Below are 27,009 nucleotides of genomic sequence, written 5' to 3'. Positions count from 1 at the left end.
TGACTGATTTGTAACAGTAGTTGCTCCATACACAGTTAAATTGTTGTGAAATTAGGAAGGATGCCTTGGTCTTCTCACACAACTTGGTACCAGACAACAAATACTAAAGCCAATGTTATAGTCAACAATCGCAATGTTGGAAGCAAATATATTGTTTTTTTCTCATATTTGCCACATGAAAACCAAGCCATATCATCTATGTATTGTTGGAGGATTCTTTGAGAATAAATGTCATGGAGTCTCATTTGGATGCTAGCACCAACATCAATGACTTAACTGTTATCTAACATCAATGACGGAACAATATCTTCATGTCAGTTCTCATCATTTTCTAACGCAAAAATTCTGGGTCCTTAGCACTCTTGCCACCGTGCCCTGAGAATTTATGATGAGAATCACCTGGAGGAAAATTCTCATCTTCTAAAAGTTTTTGAAAATAATGACTATGGCGGAACTCAAGGCCTCGAGGCTTTTCAAAGAGCCTGTAAAGAATCAAGGGTGCAGCTTCCGTTCAAAAACTCAAGGCCTGCTCATGATGATCATATCTCTAAGGGACCACTGACAATATTATTCATATTCTTAAAAAGAATAGAGTTTTTGTTTTGTTCAAACCCCTTAATACCATTAGAAATTGGTGGCAATCCCGAGGAGGGACACGTAGCAACAACTGTTTAACTCTTGTCGATTTTTCGAATAAACAATAGCAGGGTTTTGGTGTGAGGTTTTAATGCACTTTATGTTTCGGCTTGCCCTTTGTACTGGCCTTGGTTTTGCAAACACGGTCATTTCACACCTGTCGAGGGAAATTTGGAGTTCATTCTTGTATTCGTCGTGGTCTGGTTCGGCTTTGTGGGTGCGTTGTGCCTTCGCTTGTTTCTTGTGGTGGTTTGTTAGCGTTGTGCCTTCGCTTGTTCCGTGTGGTGGTTTGTTAGTGTTGTGCCTTCGTTTGTTCCTTGTGGTGGTTTACTTTGTTGGTTCTCGGAGGTTTCAAGTCGACTTTCAACCTGCAAGTTGTTTCATCTCTGTTACCCAGCTCATGCTTTGTCTCTACTCTGCTCGTGATGATTTTTTTTCTTGGTGTTGGTTCTGGTGATGATCTGGCTCTGTGTAACCACAGGTTCTTTCCTTGCTACTGCGGTGGACAGCTCAGCGAACTCTACTTCAGGTAATTTCTTGTTCCAATTTCATTTCCGCATTTCGTTTTTATGTCTCTAACCCTCTGGCTCCTTGGTGAGCAGGTAAATTTCTCCTATGGCATTCCTGTTGGGAGAAACCCTCTGGTGAGAGACTCGGTTCTCGTCCTCTGGTGCGGAGTCAGGCCTTTTCCAGGTAAATTCCCGCTCCTTTCTTCGTTTGTCTGCTCACTGTCCTTTTGTTTTGTTGGCCCTACTGTTTTCTTGACTGCCACCTTGTTTTTGTGGTGGTGTGCAGGTCATTCCTGGGGAACACTGCTCCATGACCTCGTCCTTGGGAGTCTTCGCAAGCTTAGGGAAAAACTGGGTAGGATCTCTCCGTGGCTGTATCTTTTCTTTACTTGCGTTGTCTTTGGTTGGGTATTTCCCTTGGGGTTTCGCTTTCTCCGTGTGTTTGTATGGTTTCGTGGGTTTTCATACCCTCGTTGTTTGACTAGTCTGGGCCTGCAAATCGTTGTTTTCGGTGTTCGTGGGTTTCGAAACCCTCTACTATTTTTGGGTTATATAAATGTATAATGAACTGTTAAATTTGGAAATGTAACGAATGCACAGGTGTGCTTGAATATTGAATGTAAATGTACCTAGTTTTTTTGTTGAGAAAAGTTGTATTGTCTTTGCTAGCTTTGCCTTGTCTGGTTCCTGGTCTGAGATGCCTTCAGTCACAAGATTTTGTCGATGTCATTCAGCTTCTTAATGAATTATTTCACTATTTTGCTTTTAACACAATGTCTGAAACATTAATGCACAGGAAAAGAAAAATTGTCTTGCTTCCTTAATGACAGGTTCTAGATTCATTTGCTTTCATAGATATTTCAAGAAAAATTGTAATTTCAAACTCTATGTCCTTTCTTCTCTCTAGATGGCAGCCCCTTCCATGAGGCTCTGGTTTTTCTTTTTCAATGCCTTACTAGCAGTTTCTTACAGTTGAGGAATTGTTCCTCAGTTACCTTTCAATTATCTAATAGTTTCTTTAAACATGCTCTTAGCTAATCCTATTTTTACTTGCTTAATTTTTAAAGAACAATGCCTATGTCAGCCTTAATTTAAATAAAACAAAAACAAAACAGAATTCGAAATGTTTTTCTTTCTTTCCAGCGAAAATAAAAAACCATTTCCCACCTGTCGCCTTTTCAGTCGGATGCTCCTACATCAGAAATTCTCCTAGATCTGTTAAGGACCCTATAGACCCTAAAGACATGAAAGGGGTCTACTCGATCCCTTGTTCTTATGGGATCTCCTACATTGAAGAAATTGGTCGCTCCATTAACCAGAGAATCCAAAAGCATGCAACAAACATTAGGCACAATCATTCCCACTCATCAGCTCTAATTGAACATACGGAGAAATCCAAGCACCATGTGTGCATTGAGGATTCTAGAGTCATTTCTAGGGTTGATCACTTCCACCATAGGAAGCTAAGAGAGGCTATTGATATAGAGAAGCATGCAATCAATCTCAAAAGGGATGATGGTTGGAAATTAAGTAAGAGTTGGATTTCGGCCATCTCTTCTTGATTTCACCCCTTGTTCCCCCTCTTTTTTTTTGCATCATTAAATAGTATTAATTAAAAACTACATAAATTCTTAATATAATTTTAAATTTTAATTAATTGTTTTATTTTATTTTAATTCAATTTACTAAGAATATTAAGCTTATTTTAATCAATTTTCTCATTCTAAATACTTAAAATTCTTAATCTAATTTTTAAAATTATAATTTATTTATTTATTTATTTTAATATTAATATGAATATTAAACTTATTCTAATGAATATTCTTTTTCTGATTCCTTAATTCTAATACTTTAAATACAATTTAACCCCTTACAATATTATTAATTTTATTTAATTAATTCTTATAATATTATTATAAATTGATTATATATATATAACATGGCTAATTCCTAACGACTAATTTATAACTAAATATTAATTTAATAATTAATTCCTAACTACTAACTTTGGACCCTGATGCATCCTTGTTATTTATTGTTTAGGATTGATCGATTTTTTCACCTTTGTCCAGAGGATGAACCAGATTAGTTGGTTCAAAACGTTGACCAAATCCTAATGATGTGATTAATCCGAAAGACATTCTCATTTAAAATACAATACAGCAAAACATATATAACACAGCTAATTTATAACTAAATATTATTTTAATTAATTTAATAACTAATTCCTAACGGCTAACTCTGGACCCTAATGCATCCTTGTTATTTATTCTTTAGGATTGATTGACTTTTTCACCTTTGTCCTGAGTATAAACCAGATTAGTTGGTTCGAAACGTCGACCAAATCCTAATGATGTGATTAATCCGAAAGACATTCTCATTTAAAATACAATACAGCAAAATATGTGCTCTACAGCGCAACTCTAGCTTGAACAGTCGACTGCATTATAATTTATGTATTACCATTCAAATATAAATTTGCAAATTCATCAGCTCGACTCGCTTCGGCATGTGCCACATTTCATAAAACCTCCATGCCTTCTGCACTTACCCTTTAAGGCTTCAAGAGACCCTAGCAAATGGAGAGCTTCAATTTGCTCCATTTCCAAAACCGTACAAGTAACATTGGCCACAGGGTTATGTTCCCACTGATTGACAAAGGGTTAGAAGGTTTCTCCAAGCATCTGCAAAATGATATCCACGTGTGTTGAAGAGATTACAATTCAAAATAGAAAATAAGCAAAGAAACCAGAATAAGCATTAGCCTATTGAAATTTGATTTTGTGAAAATAATTCAAACATACTAAACGTTGACAGTGGCTCAGAATTCCATAAACTTATCAGAAAGCATACAGCTTTATGAAGCAAGATCATTAAGTAATGTCAGATAAATTTCATTCATTGTTGTTCCAGATTTGCACCTTCAACAGTTGAAACCAAAGCTCCGAGACGTACAGGCTGTAAGATGGTTGTCTCAACTGAAAATAAAGGAACGTTGCATGTGTCTAATGGTAAAGGATGCTTCCCTCCAGCAATTCCAAGCAAATCAATGTCATTCGCATCCCTTCCAGGAAGATAAAAACATACACATTACCCCGACGTAACATCTAGCAGAAATCAAAGGCATGATGATAAATTCCATGGCAAAAAAATGCATAGATGCACAATGAATCTTATCATCTAGAACAAAAGGTGAAACAACAGTATTGATATAAAGTTCCAGAAAATTAATTTTACATCGTGCTGTAAAAATGGCAGTTGTAGCTGAGGACGTTGCTGCTGTAGTATGAGTACTACTCCACCTTTCCTGTTGCCTGAACCTGGCTCTGCTGAGCCTGCACAGAGAGGAAGATAGGGATTTGGAAGAGATGCACTCACAGACATAACAGGGAATAAGTGTTGCTTATAAGCAAACCCAACAGCCTATGATGAAGGAAAAAGAAAAACCAAGATAGTGGCTGAAATAAAGTTTGAAGGCTGAATTTACTTACAAGATATCCAAATGAGACCATGTAATTTTCCTCTCTAAACATAATTTTGCCATATTGTACCGACTGGAAACACAAACCATCAGACAGAACCTTCTAAATTATTGAAAAGTGTAACTAGGTTCAGTCTTCACAATTTTTGTTGCACTTGTATCATTATGTATTTTATGTAAAAAGAAAAAAGAAGAAAAAGAGAAAAAAGGTTTTTTTATTATTATTAGATAAGCATGTTCTTCATGCTTCTAGGATTTGTTGAGTCAAAGACTCAAAAGTCATATTTGGGTTTCTTGTAAAGAAAAAAAGAAGGAAAAAGAAATTTTGAAAATATAATTTGGGATGACAAGTCGGCTCACCCAACAGTTGTCTTTTCGCATATGAGAACAGCTATATATAGGCGTGCGTCCTCCTCCAATTGGGCAAGTATTTTCGGGATTTCTGTGATGTGTTCTGAGACAGATATACAAAGTTCTGAAGTTATATCTTGAAGAAAAAGTGTGAGTTTCCTGGGCTACTGAAGATCTGAAATAAGTGCAAATTTTCTGGGCTATAGAAGATCTGGAACTTACGCGAGTTTCGTGTGGCTTATGAGTTTCTGTGGCTAAAATTGGTGTTGATGGATTCTATCATGATGAAACAGAATTTGGAGGGCTTGACTTGGCTTCTTGGAGGTCTTGGTCTTGGATTTTGATCTTGGATTTCTCATTTTGATCTAATTCTATAAGAAGAGAAGAGTTGACTGGGTTTTCCCCTTGGAAGGGTTTTTGCCCTGGCTTGGAGTCTATACCTTGTGTTCATTGTCTTATTGTGATCTTCATGTCTATGTTTTGGCAATTGTTTGATGAAAAAACACGATAAATGTAATAAGAATCTAACATATATTCACAAGAAATTATCAAGTAAGAAAAATCAAACCCTAATTGGTTGCCCTTGTGATTTCTCAACATGGTATCAGAGCTAAGGTTAATGGATGGCAGTTCCAAAGATCACTCTTGTTAGAGTTCGTTGTTCCTTTTGTGATGATTTCTAAGTAATGCGAGCTCCCTATGGTATTCTCAATTAATACAAATTTCTGGGGAGTCTATGATCTGAGTTAATTCACAAGTTTCTGTGGTTTCCTATTGATGAAGTCTGAACTATCCATCTGAGGTTATGAAACAGTCTGAATTGCCTCTTTATGTCTTCTACTATGAAGATCTGTTGACTTACAGTATGGTGTGGCTGTGGTATGGCTCACTACTCTTCTAAGGTGCCTCGGTTTTGTCCTTTTTATAGCCCGCACTCCTCTACAATGACTCGCACAACAATTTGTGGCTCGCATGCTCTGAACAATGGATCGTATTCTCTGTGCTCTCCTTCTCGCTATAACTCATCTCTGTGGCTCCGTATAACAAACAACTTCCTCTAAGAAACTCGCTCTCTTGGCTCATTTGAGATATAGAAGCATCAGATTACAGTGATATGTTCTGTGGCACAAATCACATTTGTGTTCTCAGTGGCTTGTATTAATGGTCTATGGCCTTTCAACATTACAGTGGTCTCACTCTGTCTACGGCATCAGCTCTAAATGACTCATATGACATTGCTCCGTGACCCATTATTTTCAATGGTTCACATTTGTAATGGCTCATTGACTTACCTCTGTGGCTCATTAGCTTGCATTCTGAAAATACTCATTGACAAATCTTTGTGGTTCACTCTATTCACCATGGCTTGTTATTCTCTGAAATTTGCATTCTACAACAAGTGTCCGAAGTTCGATTACTGAGGCTCATACCATCTTTCTATGGCTCATATCATGATGTTAGACATAACATGACTGTTGGTTGGCAAGTCAAGTATGACAAAGACTTTTATGATAATCAAGTTATATAGCTATGAGTGGTACCTATTACAGTATAACAGTGAGATTGTGACCTACATGACAGTGAGACAGTGAACTATGGCAGTTGTATGGTTGCGATCATAACAAGTGACCCGTAATACAGCAATATTTATGGAAGTAACACTGTACAGGACTTTTCACAGAAATATAGATATATGATCGAATGTCCTCATACCCTATATGACAGTGACCAGATGTGGTAGTGACCTTCATGTGATAATGTTGTGTGATTTGACAGTATTGCAAACAGTGATGCATGACTTGACAACATCTGATAATAATGTATGGCTCATCTCTATATACTTCTAAACAAAGCATCTTCCAAACCTATAACTATATGCAAAAACTTGAAGTTCAAGATCTCCTTTATATACCTAAGGGTCGATGGAAAGAAGTGTGGAGCATCTCTAAGTAGACGAGAAATCTAAGTATGATGACCTCGTTCATATCTTAGCTTGAAGATCGAAGCATTGAATCTCTATGGATGGATTAGCTTATCTCTGTAACATTAGTACTTGAGGTAGTCATGATATTCAGATCTCCTACCTATATATAATAGAAGAAAGAATGACATCAATGAAGCTGACCTAAAGTCTAGAAGAAATCATGTTGTCTCTTTTGAATGAAGTTGATAAATGTCAACTCAAGGAACAAGACCAGATCTCTCCAAAGGACAGGTAAAATTCAAAGAGGTACCTATAATTTTTGTACGTTCCATGACCTATATCAATGTCTTATGATGTTAAGTCCTTTAGGTCATGATGATGATCGTGAAAAGGGTCTGCATAAATATAGATTAGAGACAGTGAGTTTGATGTTATGTTGCTTATGAAGACTAGGTTTTGTAATCAAATGAAATAGATAAAAAGGCATGTCAAACAGTTCCATTAGGGTTTTTCAGCTTTTTGAATGCTTGGATGACAAGTCTTGATGACTATGAAGGATCTAGGGTTTGCATAGAATTTGCAATTTCTAATGTAACAAGATCTTGAAGACCTTAAAGTATCTAGGGTTTTGCAACTAACTCTCTAGTGTGGTTGTAGAACTTTACAGTTTGTAAGTGACAGGTCTTGGCATCTAGGGTTTGTAAACCCTAGCAAAGTATGGAATAAAAGGAGAAACCCTAGAAATAGAAACCCTAACTAATTGTTTCCATTGTGAAAGGAAAAGGAACCTAGTTCTTAAGAATGACAAGTATTATATCATGATGTGAAGACAATCTTTGATGGAAAAGGGTCCAAGATTAAGAGGGAGTCAACCTTCCTCCAGAGATAAGTATTTAACATCTTCTTGATTATTACTAATGTTATTGTCTTTATATTTTGTCTCCTTGTTCTTTCATAAGTCTTCTAACCAAGGTTACAAGTCAAGGCAAGTTCTATCTAAAGCTTGACTAAGCAAATGAAAGATTTGAAGGAACATGGCATAGCATGAAGACTGTGAAGGAAGGAGCAGTTTGATGTATGCATCAAAGAAGACTATTAGATGGATGGAAAGAGGGAGCTATAAAGACCTTGATGGATATTGAAGCTTGTTGATTGGTTCGTTCACATTGATTGATGATTGAAAGTTGAAGAACATGGAGCATAACTCTGTTGCAAAATGAAGATAGACCTGTTGAGAAATCCATTAGGGCAACATTTATTCTTAATTTCTCTTACTTGACATTTACTTGTGATATTATATTTGTCTTATGTTGATTATATTAGTGTTCTCATCATCAAATAAATGCCAAAAACATGAAGATCATACACAATGAACACCAGATGTAGGCACTCAGCCAGGGCAAAACCCCTATGTAGGGGAAAACCCAGTCAAACTCTTCCACTAGTAGAATCAGATCAAATTGAGACAACCAGGACGCAAGACAAATAACTTTCTTCACTCCACCAAGTTAGCCTTCCATAAATAAGTCAAACAACATCATTCCAATTAGGGTTTCGGTCCCTTTCTTCTTACTTCTGCAATTTCAGTCTCCTAACACAGTTCAACATTTTTGGTCTTGCAATACTTCAGTAAGCTCACACGAGTGATAGAGAATCACAATTTTAGACTTTCACTAGACTTATTTTCTTCTTGTCATAAGATAGACTTCTCCTTCTAGTATCTCACACTTCTTGTCCACTGCTTAGTTATAGATCGAATGCCTTGTCTCCATGCTTCAATAGGTCAAATACACTTGTATATATAGTAGTTTGATTCTCCATATTTAGGCCAACTTGTCAACTACTTTGAGTCTGACTTGGAGGATTAGGAAGTCGACTTGGTGGAGAATATACATAGAAAATATTTTTTCTTTCTTGACATAAAGATCCCAAGAAGGGTCTAGAATAAAATAATGATGACAATGACTCAAGACATAATCCTAGAAGCCTACAATGGAGGCTTGACCTATTGACCATTGACCCAAGCATGAAACTCATGCTTTAATAAGTCAATTTCTTTTAATAATATTTTTTTTTCTTTCTTTTGACAAATACAATTATGAAGACCAACACTAGTTACATTCTTGAACAAGACCATGCAAAGGAATGTTGACCTCAGAGGGAGCAAGTTACTAAGATCTGGCAACTCTGATAATGATGGAATATGGTTTGGCTTCCCAGAAAGACATTGCAGAAATTTGTAAAGAGGTTGGAAAGATAACAGTTGATATATCTTGTTTGATGACATTGGACTGACAGTTGTTTGTTTTGATTTGAAAGCACATGGATTGAGTGGATGGCACTGGTGATGACTTGGAAGAGCATGAAGACCAAATATTGTTATGAAAGGATGGAAGGCATCTGCTAGTAGCTGACGAAAGTTTGGTTCCTTGAAGATGACAAATGAATTAATTGATGACAAAATTGCATGAAGATTGTCAAAGATCCAGGAAGCTTGAATTTTGATCTGATGAGATGTTGTTAGGAGCCAAGAAACCCTATCTGGAAGTTAGAGTGTGAAAGAATTTGGCTCCATAAAATGTTTGACAACTAGAAAGGTTGAAGTTCAAGTATGATATGATTTGATGATGTGAGACAGGATCCCTACAGCTACAAGTATATATACACGGAAGAACAAGTAGATGATGTATTGATGAAGTATGAGACCAGCTAAGGATTGTGGTTACATCTCCCTGGTTGAGAGGGAGTAATGATGGGCACTATATTCTCCATGTGTCATGCACTAGGCCAGGACTAACAGTCGTATGTCTAGTGAAGGCACTAGTAGGGAGAATGGAGGATTGGATAAGCATCTGGGACCAATACTTCTTGAGGATTGGGAATCCAAGATAGAAGTAGTCCCATGGACCGACACTCTTTGAGGATTGGACAGGGTATCCAAGATAAGAGTGGTCGAAGAGGACTGATATTCTTTGAGGATTGGGAATCCAAGATAAGAATAGTCTTGTAAGGACATACCTGGTGAACATCCGAATGGGGTATGTGCCTTGAGAGGTTGTGGTGTTGGTGTCCATATGTATGCCTCCCAGCATTGTGCTCTAATCTAGTGGAGAGTTAGAGCTTGTTAGTCAAGGCCTTGCTATATTGCAATTTGACAATGTTGGTTATGATGTTGATGTTTGAAAATGGCTTATCAATCTGACTCTTCTTATAAGAATATTTCAATTTGAAAGTATCCTTGTACCTTGTTGTGTAATTATGAATACCTCCCTAGTTAAGACGGAGTGTTGAAAAGTGTAACTAGGTTCGGTCTTCATAATTTTCACTATACTTGTATCATTATGTATTTTATGTAAAAAGCAAGAAGAAGAAAAAAAGAAAAAGGAATTTTATTATTATTAGATAAGCATGTTCTTCATGCTTCTAGGATTTGTTGAGTCAAAGAGTCAAAATTCCTATTTGGACTTCTTGTAAAGAAAAAAAAAGGAAAAAGAATTTTTGAAAATATAATTTGGGTAAATTCACCTCAAGAAGCCAAGTGGGCTCACCCAACAATTGTGTCTTTTCGCATATGAGAACAACTATATATATGCATGCATCCCCCTCCAATTGGGCAAGTATTTTCGGGCTTTCTGTGATGTGTTCTGAGACAGATATATGAAGTTCTGAATTTATATCTTGAAGAAAAAGTGTGAGTTTCCTGGGCTATTGAAGATCTGAAATAAGTGTGAATTTTCTGGGCTATAGAAGATCTGAAACTTATGTTTGTTTCCTGTGGCTTATGAGTTTGTATGTCTAAGATTGGTGTTGATGGATTCTATCATGATGAAACAGAATTTGGAGGGCTTGACTTGGCTTCTTGGAGGTCTTGGTCTTGGATTTCTCACTTTGATCTGATTCTATAAGAAGAGAAGAGTTGACAGAGTTTTCCCCTTGGAATGGGTTTTGCCTTGGCTTGGAGCCTATATCTTGTGTTCATAACTTCATTGTCTTTTTGTGATCTTATTGTTTATGTTTTGATAATTGTTTGATGAAGAAAAGACAATAAATGTAATACGAATCTAACATATATTATCAAGTAAGAGAAATCAAACCCTAATTGGCTGTCCTAGTGATTTCTCAACATAAATTATTCCAAAAAGATTTGAGTATAGTAATTATTCCATTGTAAGCCACCATTGAAATGGTGATGAATGACCTTCCAAATAAAACCAAAGAAGTTCATAGCGCTATTTTTTATATAGCTGAGAACAGTAACATAATCCCCCAAAATAAATACCTAAAAGATTTAAGGAACATTAAGCTCATCGCATGTTAGAACATACTTTAATGTGAATCAAGCACTTTCATGCAGAAACATATAAAAATGATCAAACCTGTAGCTTGCATTTCCATAATCCAATGTATCCAAGTATTTGGAATAGTCCTTACAGACCATACAAGATAGTTTAGTAGAATACTAAAAGTGATATCACGGTTCTTTCTTATCTATAATCACAAAGAATATACAAGTCAGTTAGACAAAACAACAAACAAAAACAATATCTTTTACCTATTAGAGCATTTTACTCCTACAGATGCAGTACAAAGCCTATGCAAATAATTCCATGATGATATCGAGGGGAGGAAAGAGGTGGTAGTGGGTGAAGTGTAGACAAACAATAATTTGGTTTCCATGAGGAATGCGGGGACACATCATTTGCTGGTAGCAGAGATGGATCAGGATTAGCTAGACTTGGGTGCATTGAGGAAACAGACGTGAATTGTTTGGCATTAGATGGTCAAGTTCAGTTAGAAACTCTAAAATTCAAGGGAACCATACATGTCTGTATGTGTACAGACTGAGAGGGAAATATTCCAGGATGACTTAGCAGTATGAGACCATATCCTCTTTTGTTTCATATTTGTACATATGAAAGGAGAAAATTTATCATTAACTAAGAACGGAACATATTGTATGCAAATCTCCCATAGAATAAAATATCTAAAATATCAACCAATTATATAAAATGGAGAAGGTAAACTACTTTCATTAATGTCAGCAGGATCACTAGGTAAATCGTTGAATTGAGTTTAACAGCATAAACTCGATAGACATCAAAATATATCAATGCCAAACTGGATAAGGTAATTTACATTCATTCATGTCACAGGGAAAAACATTTGAACCAAGATTAGCGAGATTAAACTTAGTGCATTAAATTCAGTTAGACAATCTCAAAAGAAGACTCCCATGAAAGAGTCAACTTAGAATCAAACCTTCCTAAAAGTTTATCTATTTACTTGATGTGAGTTGAATGCAGGTGTCCATTGGCCATAAAATATCTGTGGGCTTAGTCCATGACCCCCAAGATGTTGGAATTTCTAAGTCTAACTGTTAGAAATCCTTCCTGTACTTTCTGATTTATTTCTTCCTACTTGTTATGTTAATTAACAAGTTATTTACCATGTAAATACTGAAAATAAATACAAGTACAGTCTCAACACATACAGATCATCAACTGAAGGAAAAAAACAAGCACACAAGTGACACCGTTATTTTTGGACTAATGTCCCCGGAAAAACCCAATGCGGGAAAACCGGTGCAGCTATCTGAGGGTTTTATTATTAAGCAGTTTCAGAATACAATCTGGGTGCCAGAAATGGCTCACCCAACAAAGAATGCCCTCAGCAGTAGTACCTCTCAGTCGGAGACAGATATCAGCCCCAATCTGCCCCACGAAATCTCCTAGCATCAACCTCTAGGGTCTGCGTCAGCCTCTCTGGCCCAACATCTGCCCAGTGTCAACCTCTCTGGCCTAGCGTCAGCCTCTCTGGGCTCTGCGTCAGCCTCTGGAGCCTTTGCGTCTCCCACGCTAGCCCTCAAGCTCTACGTAACTCCTAGCTGCCTCTGCGTGGCCTCTGGCTGCTTCTGCGTGGCCTCTAGCTAGCTCTGCGTCAACCCTCTCCCGGCATCTATGTTGATGCTCCTAGTACTATCTTTGCCTCTCTGCTACTGCATTCACTACCCCTTAGCTGCAACTCTGATCACTCCTTCGATTTCCTCAGCAAGCCCTGCCCCAAAAAATCGAATTCTTGATCAACTCGATGTGTTCTCCAAGTGACCCTCAAGCCTCCTCTTATACTTTTCTCGTTGACATTTCAACAGCCGAGATTAAGTCCCTAATCAACAGCTAAGATTAGATCTGGCTTGCTCCATGACTTTTGGACCATTCTAACTTAGTTTTATATTAATTCACATTAATATTTTATTTTCCCTAAGTTTAGACTTAGGGACTCCATTAAAAATATTAATTATTTTAATATCTCCCAAACTGGTTAGATTCTGCCCAAACTATTTCTGGGTATTGGAGATCTCATGTGCTTTAGCCTCTCCACCAATTTTCATGGCTAGAGCACATCCGATGCTACCCCAAATCAACACAAGATGATACATAGAAACTCAGGCAAAAATATTTTGTGCCATGCCAATTGCAATCTGCATCTGTAAGAACTGAGCCTGACTAAAGTCATTAACTTATAATTAATAATGAAAAAAAACAGCAGTTTCCATGCTATACTCAACATCAAACAAGAAAATCAATCATGGACCATGGCCTGTGGCCCTCCAAATCAGACTCTGACAACTACCCCAATTGACGTTTGTAGTGGTTCCAGCTAGGGTACTAGACTAGACTCTATATTTAATATCGACCGAGGTGCGTAAGCATAGAGGCGTGGTCTAAAATATATAGACATAAAGAATCTCTGGCCAAGTGATTATGATGTAGGTTACAAGGCTTCTTTACGGAAGACCGAAATATGTAGCCTATCATTCACACACCTAGATTACCCTACTGATATGCTTGATTACAGTGCTTGTTATGAGATGCATCTATCAAATCAAACCGTGAACCTAAGTACTCTGTATGACTGTAACAATGATTTTAACCTCCTTACAGAGATATCACCCAGAAAACCCTTGTTTGGTAAACACACACAGCATGCAAAGATATTTACACTATCAAACTATATAAAGAGAACATAAATGAACTGTGAAACAAAACAGAGTTTATGATAATGTCTCTATAAGTCACACAGGGATCGAATCCCTTACAAGACTCCCTTCCAGATCCTAGTGCTGACCATTCAACATAACCATAAACCATTCATAAGCGCACACCATATACATGCAATGAAAATCAAAGGCTATGGAAATCGAAAGCTATGTAACTGCTATGCAAACCATAGGCTGTGTAAATCGAAAGCTATGTAATCGTAACTGTGATGCAAACCATATGCTATATAAATCGAATCCAATATAAATACTGTGCGAACATGTGATAACCGAAATGTAACAAAACAAATGAACAGTATACCAATCAAAGAACGCAGGGCCCGTCCGCGTCCTAAGGGTACACTGGCTATAACCGATCAGCTATCAAATCAATGCAAGAGGTATACACACGTCGTGACTGTGAATAGGTCTTTGTATTAACTTAAAACTCTGTTCTGAGAAAACGATTCAACGATTAACCCTTCAAACATTAACCTGACTGTATTTACATATGCGTACGCACAGCCATGTCATCGATACAATGAATGTACATTCGGCTGTTGCCGCTTTTATTACATAAGCCTTTTCAAAATGTTTCCATGCTAAGTGTTTCAAAAAGAACAAAAACTAAAATGAAAATGGAACGATGTTGTTGCTGCTTTTATCTGCCAGAGTGCCCTGCTTTGACTTGAGTTGACCGCATACATAGGAGGTTCGATTTGGCTGGGAGATAGGTGTTTGTCCATGTTTGGACATTCTGCTTTTTGCCCATGCGTTTCGTTCTAGCTCATCTGCTGCGCCACATGTCAAACGATAAGCTCATTACAGGATGTGGGTACTTCCTGTAACCATGTCATCAAAAACTTCCAATTCTTGAACATAAAACCCCTAAATTAATTTCTATGCAATTTAATAACTATAAAACGATTAATAATCAATATTCAAGGATTTTGAGGGATATATGATGAAAATGTATGGATAAATGATATGTTTTTGGGAAGGAAAAAGGGTCTTGGGATAATACCAACATCTCTCCCCGACTTAAGGACTTAGCATGTCCTCATGCTACCCCAGAAGTACTCCCCTTGAACTCTGTCCCTGCATGGATCTCTGCTGCCTTGAGCAAGGTATCTACATTCTTCTTCACCTGGTGATCTTTCTGTCCCTTGAGCTCCTGCTTTAACTTTTTATATTTTTCTTTAAGAGCCTTCTTCTGATTGTACCACTTAGTGGCCCAGTTGGAAATCTCAGTTTGCTCAGTCTCCAACTCACTGATTCTTTCATTTAGCTTTTCATTTGTTTTCTGTGTTTCTTTGCTTTGCGCCCTGAGCATTTCATTTTCCCTTTTAATAACTTTTTCCAACATGTTAGCTTCCATGAGCTCTTCCTTCAATTCTTCAATTTGTTTTTCTAATTTCTTCTGTCTTTTGGTGGGAGGTGGTGAACATTTTTCCTGTTTGTTACGGCTCTCTACCTCCATGTCAACTTCTGGTGCTAGTAGTGAATGGTCACCACTCTCAACATCCATTTGTGCAGGTGCATGAGATTCAAACTGGTCTTCTTGCAACTGAGTTTTTGGTGTCCTCCTTGTTCTTCGTGAGTAGGTGGTAAAAATTTTGTCTTTCTCAGCCCTCTTGGCATCCTCTTTTTGCATGTTCCTGGCAATGTTTTACAACTCGGACTCGGACTCGGACTCGGCCGAGGATCGACTCCGACTCGGACTCCGACTCGGTAATGACTCGGCCGGCTCGATTTCAATGACTCGGTCGTTGTAAAAAATACATTAAATATTTATTTTTTTTATAAAAAAACATAATTTTAAATATTTTAAACATAATTTTAAAGATTTTCATTCAAGTTTCCAAACACACAACATTATAATATACATGGAAGACAACATATGATCAAAGTAGGCTCATGAACCAATCCATTAGATCAAAACTTGCCAAGTGTTGTTTCAGCCTATGAATCCCCCCAGGACCTGACTTAATTTTCCTATGGCAAAACTTGCAACACATCTCACTATCAACCATTTCAACATATGCCCAAGCAGGATCTTTTGCTCTAGGTGCCATTTTTTGACTAGGAAAACAATCTGAAAATGAAAAAAAAAAAAAAAATTGATTCAATGTTCATTTATTTGACTAAAAACACTCTCTAAGCTATCTTGATATGCACCTAAAATTTACTAAGTAAAAACAGATTTATAGAGGTGGAAAAAAATACCTCCAGGCACAAACTGCCTCCTCAAGCTTGCTCCAAGAATCAGCTCCTCAATGTTGCTCCAAATGGCTGCCCAAGAAGCTCCTCACTCCAGCTACAATGCTCCTCCAAGACTCCTCACTGCTGCTCCAAAACAAGCTCAAGAACTGCTCACTAACTCTCAAAGAAGACTCTCACTCAAATGCATAAGACTGCTGTGAGTGAAATGAGAGCATTTGGCTGTCTTAAATAGAGTTTGGGAGGGGGAAATGGACCCCAAAAGCATTTAACAATATTCCATTACCCTTTGGAATCCACAAACCCTACTTAACTTTACCAAATATCAGCAAAAAAATGATTTTTTTTATAAAAACCGCTGCCCAGCCGTCCTTTCCATGACTCGGCCGAGTCAATACGGACCCGGCCGGGTTGACCGAGTCAGCTATGACTCGGCCGAGTCATTGGATGACTCGGCCGAGTCATAGCTGACTCGGTCAGCCGAGCCGGGTCATGGGCCGGGTCATTGAGCTGGCTATTGAAACGGTCCGAAACGGCCGTTTCGGTTTCAACTCGGCCGTTTCGTAAAACAGTGGTTCCTGGTCCTTATGCTGCCCACAGGTAGAGGTGCTCTGCTGGCTTTGGACACTGGAATTTCCTCATCAATGTCCTTCATAAACCCTGAATCTTCTTGCACTTCCTCTTTTTCCTCCTCATCTCTGATTTGATTGACAGCTAAGAATTCTTTCCATGGCTTCCCTCGCTTCTGCAACTCATGTTCAATGAGGATTTTAATTAGGCCAAAATGGTACAGGCTTTTGTCTTCATTCCCCTTTTGCTTCTGGATAGTTTTGGCCATCTTTGTTAAACTTTGCAGCAGAAAATATGGCACACTGATTACACATTGTTTCTTTAAATGGAGGAGCAGCTTGATGTGGTATAGATAAACAATACTATACCTACCTTCACAGGTTATGAACTTTTGAAGAATGTAAACCATTTCATCCCAAGGATGAACTAACCAGCTTCTTGGAACACCCTTCTTCCAGTTTACTGAGGAAACTCTAGATCTGGACATGAACTGTGTCCATGATTTCTCCTTAAATTGTTTGGTTTTAAAGTACTTCTCTCCTTCAGGACTAATTCCAATTGCCTGAGCTATAGTATCCTCTGAGATTCTGAAGGAGAAGTTGCCTATTAGGGCCTTTTCTCCATTAAAGGTGAAGGCAAATTGCTTGGTGATTTCCTCATTACTCCCATGGAATTTTTCCAGAAAAGGTAACCACTGTGTTTCTCTAAGAATCTCAATGCAATCCTCATGGTATTGTGAGCTGTCGAATATACTGGGTTCGACCCTATTAGTCATGGTGATGGCAGAGGGTTAGAGGGAAATTGAAGTTGTGGTACATTTATTTGTGGAGGAGCAGGCAGTGTTTGTTGAGCAGGTTGGGGCTGATAAACAACTTGCTGAGGGTGCTGCTGATATGGCTGTGAATGTGATGGATATGGCTGTTGGTACTGCTGATATGACTGTGAGTAAGGTGGGTATGATTGAGGATATGGATGGTAGGATTGGGAATACTGTTGAGACGGTCTCCATTGATTTTGTTGTTGGTTTCCATGCTGCCATGGCATAGGTATATTCCATGAGTTTTGTGCATACATCTGATCATTCATAGGAAATTGCATATTTTGATTAGGAAACATACCTTGGGGTGCTTGCCTTGGCTGCCATGGTCGCTTTGCACCCATGTAGTACACGTTCTCCATCTCTGTGCTGGCTGCCATGTTACAGTTCTGCAAAATTTTAACTTTAGGACAGTTAAACATATCATGATGCTCAATACAGAAAGCACATACTTGGATATTCTCTAGAGGGCAGTCTTTTAATGCATGTTTCTTGCGACACTTGGGGCAGAAAATAGCCATGATATTGTCTTCTTCCTCCTGTTTCTTTTTGGCTTTTAAGGTATCAATTTGGTTTCCTAGAGTGCTCAACAAATCTGTTTTGAACTCTTCTAAAAGATTACCAATTTCAGCCCGGGTGACACTAGCAGAGGCAGTTTTTGTGACCCTAGATGACAAGGTTCTCTTTCCCATTTTGGCTTTACTTCCTGAATATTTTTCACACAGTTCAGCTATTTCTTCAAAGGGTAAGGCAGAGATGTCACCTTTGCCCATTAAGTTGAGATCATCCATGTATTCTTCCCGGATACCTTTCAAGAATATTGTGCGGACTAGATCAGGAGGCATTGTTCGGTGTTTAGATTTTTGCAAGTTATAGACAAACCGTTCTAGATATTCTTCTAAGGTTTCATCCTCCTGCTGACTCATTCTAAAGATGTCATCTTTAGAGTCTTTGGATCTGCAATAAGGCTGATATTTCCTCAGAAATATTCTCCTCATGCCATCCCAATCTACTATGGCACGCTCACCTAGCCCCATAAACCATTTCAAGGCTGCTGCCTTTAATGTGGCTGGAAACAATCTGAGTCTATGAGCATCATCCGTATAGCCATAAGTTCGACATACAATGTCAAACTCGAATAAGAATGAGTCCGGATCCTCTGAAGCCATACCATAGAAATTGGGTAGCACGGATGGGGGTATATTTTTCATTTTGATCTCCTCATCCTCCTGTGGTTCTTGTATAGGGAATTTAAAAGTTGATTCCTCCTCCTCTTAATGGGGAACTGATCCAGATCCCTCCTCAGCCATTCTAATTGGTCTCTTGGTGTCTCTTGGTGGAAAAGAGAGAAAGGAAGATTGCTTGGTAATGGTACTACTTTTCCCTTGTGTAGAAGATTTAGGAAAGGGTTGCTGCTGTGATTTATGTGCAAATAGAGTTTCCCTCTCAGCAAGAGTAATGTGCTGTCCTGAATAAAATCTTTCTGCCAATGTTTGAATATCCTCCTCAGATGGTGTTGTATTCCTTGGAGAGTCTGCTCCTGATGATGATGGGTTAGTTTTGAGATGGTGGGGGGTTCTTACAAATCTCCCTTGATTGTCCCTAAGTCTAGGCATAAATGAACATGATTTCTAACTGTGTTTTTGTTTGTTTTTGTGTATTGAAATTTTTTTCTTTTTGTTTGAATCCTTTACGTACGCCTCCCCGGCAACGGCGCCAAAATGTAGTGGTTCCAGCTAGGGTACTAGACTAGACTCTATATTTAATATCGACCGAGGTGCGTAAGCTTAGAGGCGTGGTCTAAAATATATAGACATAAAGAATCTCTAGCCAAGTGATTATGATGTAGGTTACAAGGCTTCTTTACGGAAGACCGGAATATGTAGCCTATCATTCACACACCTAGATTACCCTACTGATATGCTTGATTACAGTGCTTGTTATGAGATGCATCTATCAAATCAAACCGTGAACCTAAGTACTCTGTATGACTGTAACAATGATTTTAACCTCCTTACAGAGATATCACCCAGAAAACCCTTGTTTGGTAAACACACACAGCATGCAAAGATATTTACACTATCAAACTATATAAAGAGAACATAAATGAACTGTGAAACAAAACAGAGTTTATGATAATGTCTCTATAAGTCACACAGGGATCGAATCCCTTACAAGACTCCCTTCCAGATCCTAGTGCTGACCATTCAACATAACCATAAACCATTCATAAGCGCACACCATATACATGCAATGAAAATCAAAGGCTATGGAAATCGAAAGCTATGTAACTGCTATGCAAACCATAGGCTGTGTAAATCGAAAGCTATGTAATCGTAACTGTGATGCAAACCATATGCTATATAAATCGAATCCAATATAAATACTGTGCGAACATGTGATAACCGAAATGTAACAAAACAAATGAACAGTATACCAATCGAAGAACGCAGGGCCCGTCCGCGTCCTAAGGGTACACTGGCTATAACCGATCAGCTATCAAATCAATGCAAGAGGTATACACACATTGTGACTGTGAATAGGTCTTTGTATTAACTTAAAACTCTGTTCTGAGAAAACGATTCAACGATTAACCCTTCAAACATTAACCTAACTGTATTTACATATGCGTACGCACAGCCATGTCATTGATACAATGAATGTACATTCGGCTGTTGCCGCTTTTATTACATAAGCCTTTTCAAAATGTTTCCATGCTAAGTGTTTCAAAAAGAACAAAAACTAAAATGAAAATGGAACGATGCTGTTGCTGCTTTTATCTGCCAGAGTGCCCTGCTTTGACTTGAGTTGACCGCATACATAGGAGGTTCGATTTGGCTGGGAGATAGGTGTTTGTCCATGCTTGGACATTCTGCTTTTCGCCCATGCCTTTCGTTCTAGCTCATCTGCTGTGCCACATGTCAAATGATAAGCTCATTACAGGATGTGGGTACTTCCTGTAACCATGTCATCAAAAACTTCCAATTCTTGAACATAAAACCCCTAAATTAATTTCTATGCAATTTAATAACTATAAAACGATTAATAATCAATATTCAAGGATTTTGAGGGATATATGATGAAAATGTATGGATAAATGATATGTTTTTGGGAAGAAAAAAGGGTCTTGGGATGATACCAACAACGTTGTCAAGATGTGTTCAAGGATTTAAGAAAACAAGTAAATTTATAAATTTATTGTATTTAAGGGGTGGTATGTACATCTATTGTATTTAACGGGTAAACGAGATTTTAAGGAAACAAGAAAAACATAAAGAGGCTTGGTGACAACAATTTTCCCATTTGTTTCTCCAATCTCGAGTGTCACATAAACCTTCATAATAGTGCAGAAGGTAAATGAATCCATATTCATGTCTGTCCATTGCATTTCTTTGAAAATCTGAACAGCCTCTTCAGCATGCCTATTATGTGCATATCATGCAACCATTGCTATCCATGAAAATACATTTCTGAGTCATTATGTTGAAACATGCCATGCACCACATAGCTTTCTGCACTTGGAATACATATTAATTAATATAGATCCATCTTAACCCCAGATCTATTAAGCACTAGGAGGGATCAAAAATAACCCAAGTGCAAACCTCTTGGTACTTAAAAGATCAGGGTTAAGATGGATTTATAGTAGTTTATTTTTATTATTGATTTTCACATTAGATTAAACAAAATGTATTTGGATTTCAAATTTGTTTCATTTTATGTTATTAGCATTACAAGCGTACATGAGACATTTCTCCCACACAAGCTGTAAGAGCACCTCATTTCTTTCAGTCCAACGAGGTTTTTGCTATATATCTGCATACTTCAAGCCCACTTCTAATAATGAGAGAACGAATAGCAATCAGATCAAATTATAGTACACAATATAAATATATATATGCCCAATCTTGTTTCTTACAATTCCTTTGACAAGAAAACTCACAGAGCTCCTGCACCAGGGATAGTAGCCTTTTACAATCCCAGAAACATGCCAAATATACAAGTCTGTCCTTTGACTAAATACCTAGGGCTGAAGCCAATTCCCTTAGGTCCTCTTCTGCCCAAAATAAAACACCTCACTTAAATAACTTGTTGTAACAACCTTAGGCATTACCAGCCCACTTTAGATTACTCAAACACAAATCAGCTAAGCTGGGCATGATCCTTTAGCCCATAGTCCCCTTCTTGTATCTTTCTTGGGCCCTCTGCCAGCTTCTTTTAACCCTGTGGTCTGTCTCGGCCCTTCATTTACCTCTGCTGCCTTGTGGGCTGCTACAGCAGCATTAAAACACCCTTGTTTCAGCCCCAGCCTGCTGTTCAATCCTGTGGCACTGCTCATAGACCTGTGGCTGCCTAACCAGGCCTGCGGCCAGCTTCCTAGGTCTGCGGCCTCCTTCCTAGGTCTGCGGCCTCCTTTCTGATCTCCAAAACAGACCTTGGCTGCTCCTTTAGCCTATCAAAACCATAGAAAACTTGGGCTTTTAGCTGTCCTTTGCTGCCTTCTTTTAGACCCGCAGCTAGATCACTTTTAGCCTTCCATACAAGAAGAAAATCCTTTATCTCCCTGTATTTATACTTTTCCAAGGGGTGTGAAACCCCAGCGGTTGTGTCTCTTGGCCTTGCTGGCCAACCTGAGCCGACTTGACCCTTAAGCCGACTTATGTTAAAATTACAATTATAAATGTTTTCCTTGGCTTCATAGCCCACTCACCTTGGGTCCAAAACCCCAAACGTGAGCACAAATCCCATTAACCAAACCAAAAAGTCCCAAGGGCTTTTCCAACTGGAAATACCTTCTGAATTACCAAATTTTAACACTCCCTCTTAGTGAGGAAGGTACTTCCACCACCACCTGGAAGTGGCCCTACCTCTGAATCTGATCCACAACCAAATCCTTCTAGAAGACTTGGATCTTTGAAGACACCATGCTCCTAGAAGCCTCCTGCGTCAGAGCATCCTGCATGGCCATCCAAACCATGAATTTTCCTTGTTCCTACAAATCTACAGCTCCATGACTTTTCGTTGCATAGCCATGACATCCTTGCATGGCCATGACTTTCCTTGCATGATCATTGTTAAATTGAGTAGCTTCAGGATGAATTTCCCCAAAGGGGAAACCCTAACCCCCAAAAGCAGCCCATCTATCTCTAAGAGAATTCAATTTGGGCAAAGGAAAATATTATTATAATGTAAGTGAAAACCCTTCGGCAAGCAATTATTAAAAGGGAAATATATTCAAATATTTTTGGTGAACAAATTTTGAAATTAATTTAAATTTGAGAATCCCTCCATGAGATTTCATGTCGGCTCCTCAATCAAAGCTACCCATACGATTCACTTAAATGTAGATAAATAGTCAATCATTGTATGGCTCAGGAAGCACATGCTTTTGCGTTATTCGCATCTATTATTTTCTGAGGTTCGAATTTTCTCCTAAGGCCCACATCTGTGGACAATGATTCGCATAATATCTAAGCTCGGACTTCAGTGTGGTTCGAATCTCTCAATGATCCACAATTGCTCAATTATGTGACATCACATCATTGAAAATGTTGGTTTTCTGTTGTTCGTTATTTTATATTGGTTTGTTAACTTTGTTGCGGCTTCTGTATGGTTACTTAAGGCTCGGAGTGAATTGCATGTTGTAGTGGCTCGTGTGCTCAATTCTTATTTTTGTGGTACACATGCTTCAACCTGAGGCTAGCTCCATATTACTGTGGCTTGATCTGTCCATCGGTAGCACGCACTTATTCATATGGCCTCGTACTCATCATCTTGATGATCGCACATTCATCTAGCCCACATTGCTTGGCAGTGGCATGTATTATATTATCTCAGTGGCTCGTATATAGCTCACTGCAGCGGCTTTGTTTATATGTTGGCAGTAGTATCATTACAGTGGCATCGTTCTTACAAAACCATGACATTACTCTATGACAGTGACATGTGGCTATGTTGTTATGTTAGCATTATTCTAGGCAATGACTCATTCTTTTTTTTCACTTGCTTTGTGGTAGGGTTCGATATAATACAGTTGCATAAGCAGTGAATTTGATATTGCAATAATCCTAATGTGACAGTGACCCTGATATTGATATGACCCCTATATGGCAGACATGGCAACACTTGATATGACAAATGCTACAATGCTTAATGATGATATCCGTTCTTGCAACAGTGATATGGCAGAAGCTTTCTTGGACTCACTTGGTTATAGGAAGTCAATTCACAAGACGAAGTTGTGAAGTGACTTAGATTGACTCTAAAAGGCCTAATGTAATGGTGTATCTTAGTATAGATGTGCTTTGTATCTCAGTTGAACAAATGATGAATATCTAATAGAAGAAGAAGAATTGAATTCCGGGTTTTGCCCTGGTCTCCGACCAAATCCCGGTGTCTCTATTTGTGCATGTTTTTCTTTTGTTGTTCCCTTATGTTCTGTTGCAATGTGGATGCTATTATTCTTTCTACATAATTGCTAATGATGTAATGGGGTGAATGCATATGTAAATGATGAAAAGTTTAAAAATGCAATTATCAACAACAAAGAACAATATAGCCCTAAGAAAACTAACACTGTATCAGAGTTGGGCTGAAGGAAACATCATTGAGATCACCCTTGTGAAGACACCCGCATGGATTTCTGAATCAAGCAAAGAGATGTTGGAGACCTAAAGGAAAGTTAGGGTTTGAAGGAAACCCTAGGCAACCCTGTTCCAGCAAGAGAAGTTAGGATTTGGTGGATGACATGAGGTTAGAGTTTGAAGGAAACCCTTAAAATGTGTTTGAAAGAAGGGCCTAGATATGATAAAGGTTTGAGTTCTACAGTCTTGAAACTCTAGCATGATTAATGAGAAGTTATTTCAGCACCTATGAAAGATTCAGTGTAACCCTAGATGGGCTAGTTTCACTATAGGAGATGATTTGTTGCAATAATCATCTTATTGACAATTAGACCTGGTTGTTGATGTAGACGATTGAAAATATTGGGGTGTCTCCTCTTTTATTGATAGATGATTAATAACCTCATGGTAGGGATTCTACTGATGTTCAAAAGATTGCATTTCTTTTAAAGGCAACATTAAAATGTGGATGATGGACAGTAATGACTCTTGGAGGTTGGATCAAGAGGGAGTTGATCACTTCCTTCAATCCTTGTTAAAGATAAGTACCTTCTAGACTTATATTATTTCTTTATGGCATTGTCCTTATTTAGAGTTATCACTTCGATTATTGTCCTTCCTGCATGAATATTTGAGTATTTCTAACTTCCTAATGAAGGTGTAATTAGCAAATGCTTCTTGAGGATCATCTGGATGCTAAATGGTGCAGGAAAAGAAAAGTTGGTGCAAGAAGAGGAAAGCTAGAGTAGGAAGAGGAAACTAGAGCAAGAAAAGGAACCTCATCATTAGAGAAATTTTGAGGTCTAAAATGGACCTCAAAACAAAAATGTACAACCAAAATCAACCTTATAAGAACTAATAGGATTCAAGATGATGATGTGTTAAAATTGGCAACTAGGGCAAAACTCCACATGGGTCATCTTATTTATGACAGCTGGTATTTTTCTTCGATTCCTCTCTCTGAGAGGTGTAGGATTGATCTAACGATCATCTGATTCCGACATGTACAAATGAAGTTATGAATTAATTTTGATTATGGACAAATTGTCAAGGTTGGCCAGCAAACTTATGTATGCTCAGAAGCCCAACAGTCACGTCTATTCATCCTCAACATTTGCTATAAATAAATGATGTCTTAGTCTCTCTCTCTCTCCTCATTGATTGGGTATGGCTTTCTGGGCCTGTCTCTCTCCACATGTCCAAAATTTCAGGAGAGTGAAATTTCAAGAGAACAAAATTTCAGGAGGCCGAAATTTCAGGAGACCGAATTTCTAGACAGTTTGACCAAGCGTTGACTAGCATGCATTGACTTCCTTTGACTGTGTTTTTGTGAGGGCTATCTCTGTTTGGGTAGGCCGCATTTTTGGGCACAAAAATCGAGGCTAAACGGTGATTTTTGACTAGCATTGACAGCAGCTAGGGCTGACCGCTAGTGGGTTGTTTGTCCAAACTTTGACTAGGCTGAATTTGACTGTTTTGAGGGTTGTTTTATCTTGTTGTTTGGAGGCCGAAGTTGACTGAAGTTGATCGATTCACTGAGGGTCAAATCTGCCCTGTTGACCAACGTTGACTTTTCTGGTTAGGGCTCTTTTGTTGCTGTTATAAATTATCAGATTTGTAAATTGTACTATCTCTCTCTGCTAAACTATTGAAGACTATAAGAAGAATTGATCAAGGGTTTCCCCACATTGGGGTTTGTCCCTAGCTGGTGCCACATCTTGTGTCCTCTTGTCTTGGCTTGTCTTTCACTATTTATGTTTATGCTCTATCTGCATTTTACTATCATGTTGATGTGATTGCTAAACTAGATATTGATATTGGGCTAATAAAGAAATTGAAGTAAACTTGCTCTAACGCATAGAACATACCATTGTTGCCTAAAATTAGCAACGGTGGATGACATGAGGTTAGAGTTTGAAGGAAACCCTTAAAGTGTGTTTGAAAGAAGGGCCCAGATATGATAAAGGTTTGAGTTCTACAGTCTTGAAACCCTAGCATGATTAATGAGAAGTTATTTGAGCACCTATGAAAGATTTAGTGTAACCAGTGTTACTTGGGAGCAGGAGCGGGAGCGAGAGGCGGGAGCGAAAACGGGAGCGGGAGCGACCATTTTCAAAAGCTCCCGGTTTGGGAGCGAATCCAGGAGCGATTTTTTAAATATATATATATATATATATATATATATATTTTATATTTTTTAATTTTTGATACATATATGTCAACAAAAACATGTAGAATGATGAATTAGATATAAAAAACATAAAAAAAACATAGATTGATCATTGAACCATATCACATCAATCATCTAGATTCTAGAAATTATAATTTTCATCAACCATGTCCACAAGTTAGTAAAATACATATTACAACTGCAACATAATGAGTCTCGTGAATCATGATTCATCAAATTCAATCTTAAAGTTTCAACTTCAAGCTTTCAAAATTGAAAATTCAATATATAACATTTATCATCATTGATCACCAAAGTTGTACTTGTAAGCTAAGTTTAATGGTTAACCATTACAAGAAGTAATATCTTAGATATTTCTGAGTCCTAACTTCTAACTGTTAACATGAAATGAAATGTTATAAAATGAAACATCAATAATGAAATGAAATGAAACAACTTTAGTCTTCCACGAAGCATCATATTCATAATTCACAATCATTACCAATGAGTTATAATTGCCAACTTCAAACTTCAAATTTTCATTGTCACAGTCATATATTGTTTACAAATAATATCATTATCATATGAAAGAGTCAAGAGTCAAGAGTCAAGGACTCAAAACTCAACAGTTATGAAAACTAAAGTCTAATAGAAACTAGAAAAGACAAGTAA

General features: G+C 37.9%; 1 pseudogene across 7 annotated transcripts in view; it reads right to left on the bottom strand.

Moving 5' to 3' along the window:
- Nucleotides 1-3,462: 3,462 nt before the first annotated feature.
- The window catches only part of LOC149202869 (putative pentatricopeptide repeat-containing protein At3g13770, mitochondrial pseudogene), a 124,129-nt pseudogene continuing 100,582 nt past the window's right edge, over nucleotides 3,463-27,009 (bottom strand). For 3 of the 7 annotated variants that reach the window (XR_016253922.1, XR_016253926.1, XR_016253928.1), the window contains 3 exons: nucleotides 4,383-4,480; nucleotides 4,067-4,252; nucleotides 3,463-3,829 (listed from right to left, as the gene is read on the bottom strand). The product of XR_016253922.1 is annotated as a putative pentatricopeptide repeat-containing protein At3g13770, mitochondrial pseudogene, transcript variant X2 (transcript). The remainder of the gene's footprint in view (nucleotides 3,830-4,066; nucleotides 4,253-4,382; nucleotides 4,481-27,009) is intronic. The other 4 variants (XR_016253923.1, XR_016253925.1, XR_016253921.1 and 1 more) reach the window with 3 other exon arrangements.

Source organism: Pinus tabuliformis, chromosome 2_1, assembly GCF_031772625.1.
Source record: "Pinus tabuliformis cultivar Carrire ecotype Pingquan chromosome 2_1, CPIR1, whole genome shotgun sequence".
Classification (NCBI taxonomy): domain Eukaryota; kingdom Viridiplantae; phylum Streptophyta; class Pinopsida; order Pinales; family Pinaceae; genus Pinus; species Pinus tabuliformis.
Note: the sequence above shows the minus strand (reverse complement) of the source record. Positions and strands in the feature narration are given on the sequence as shown.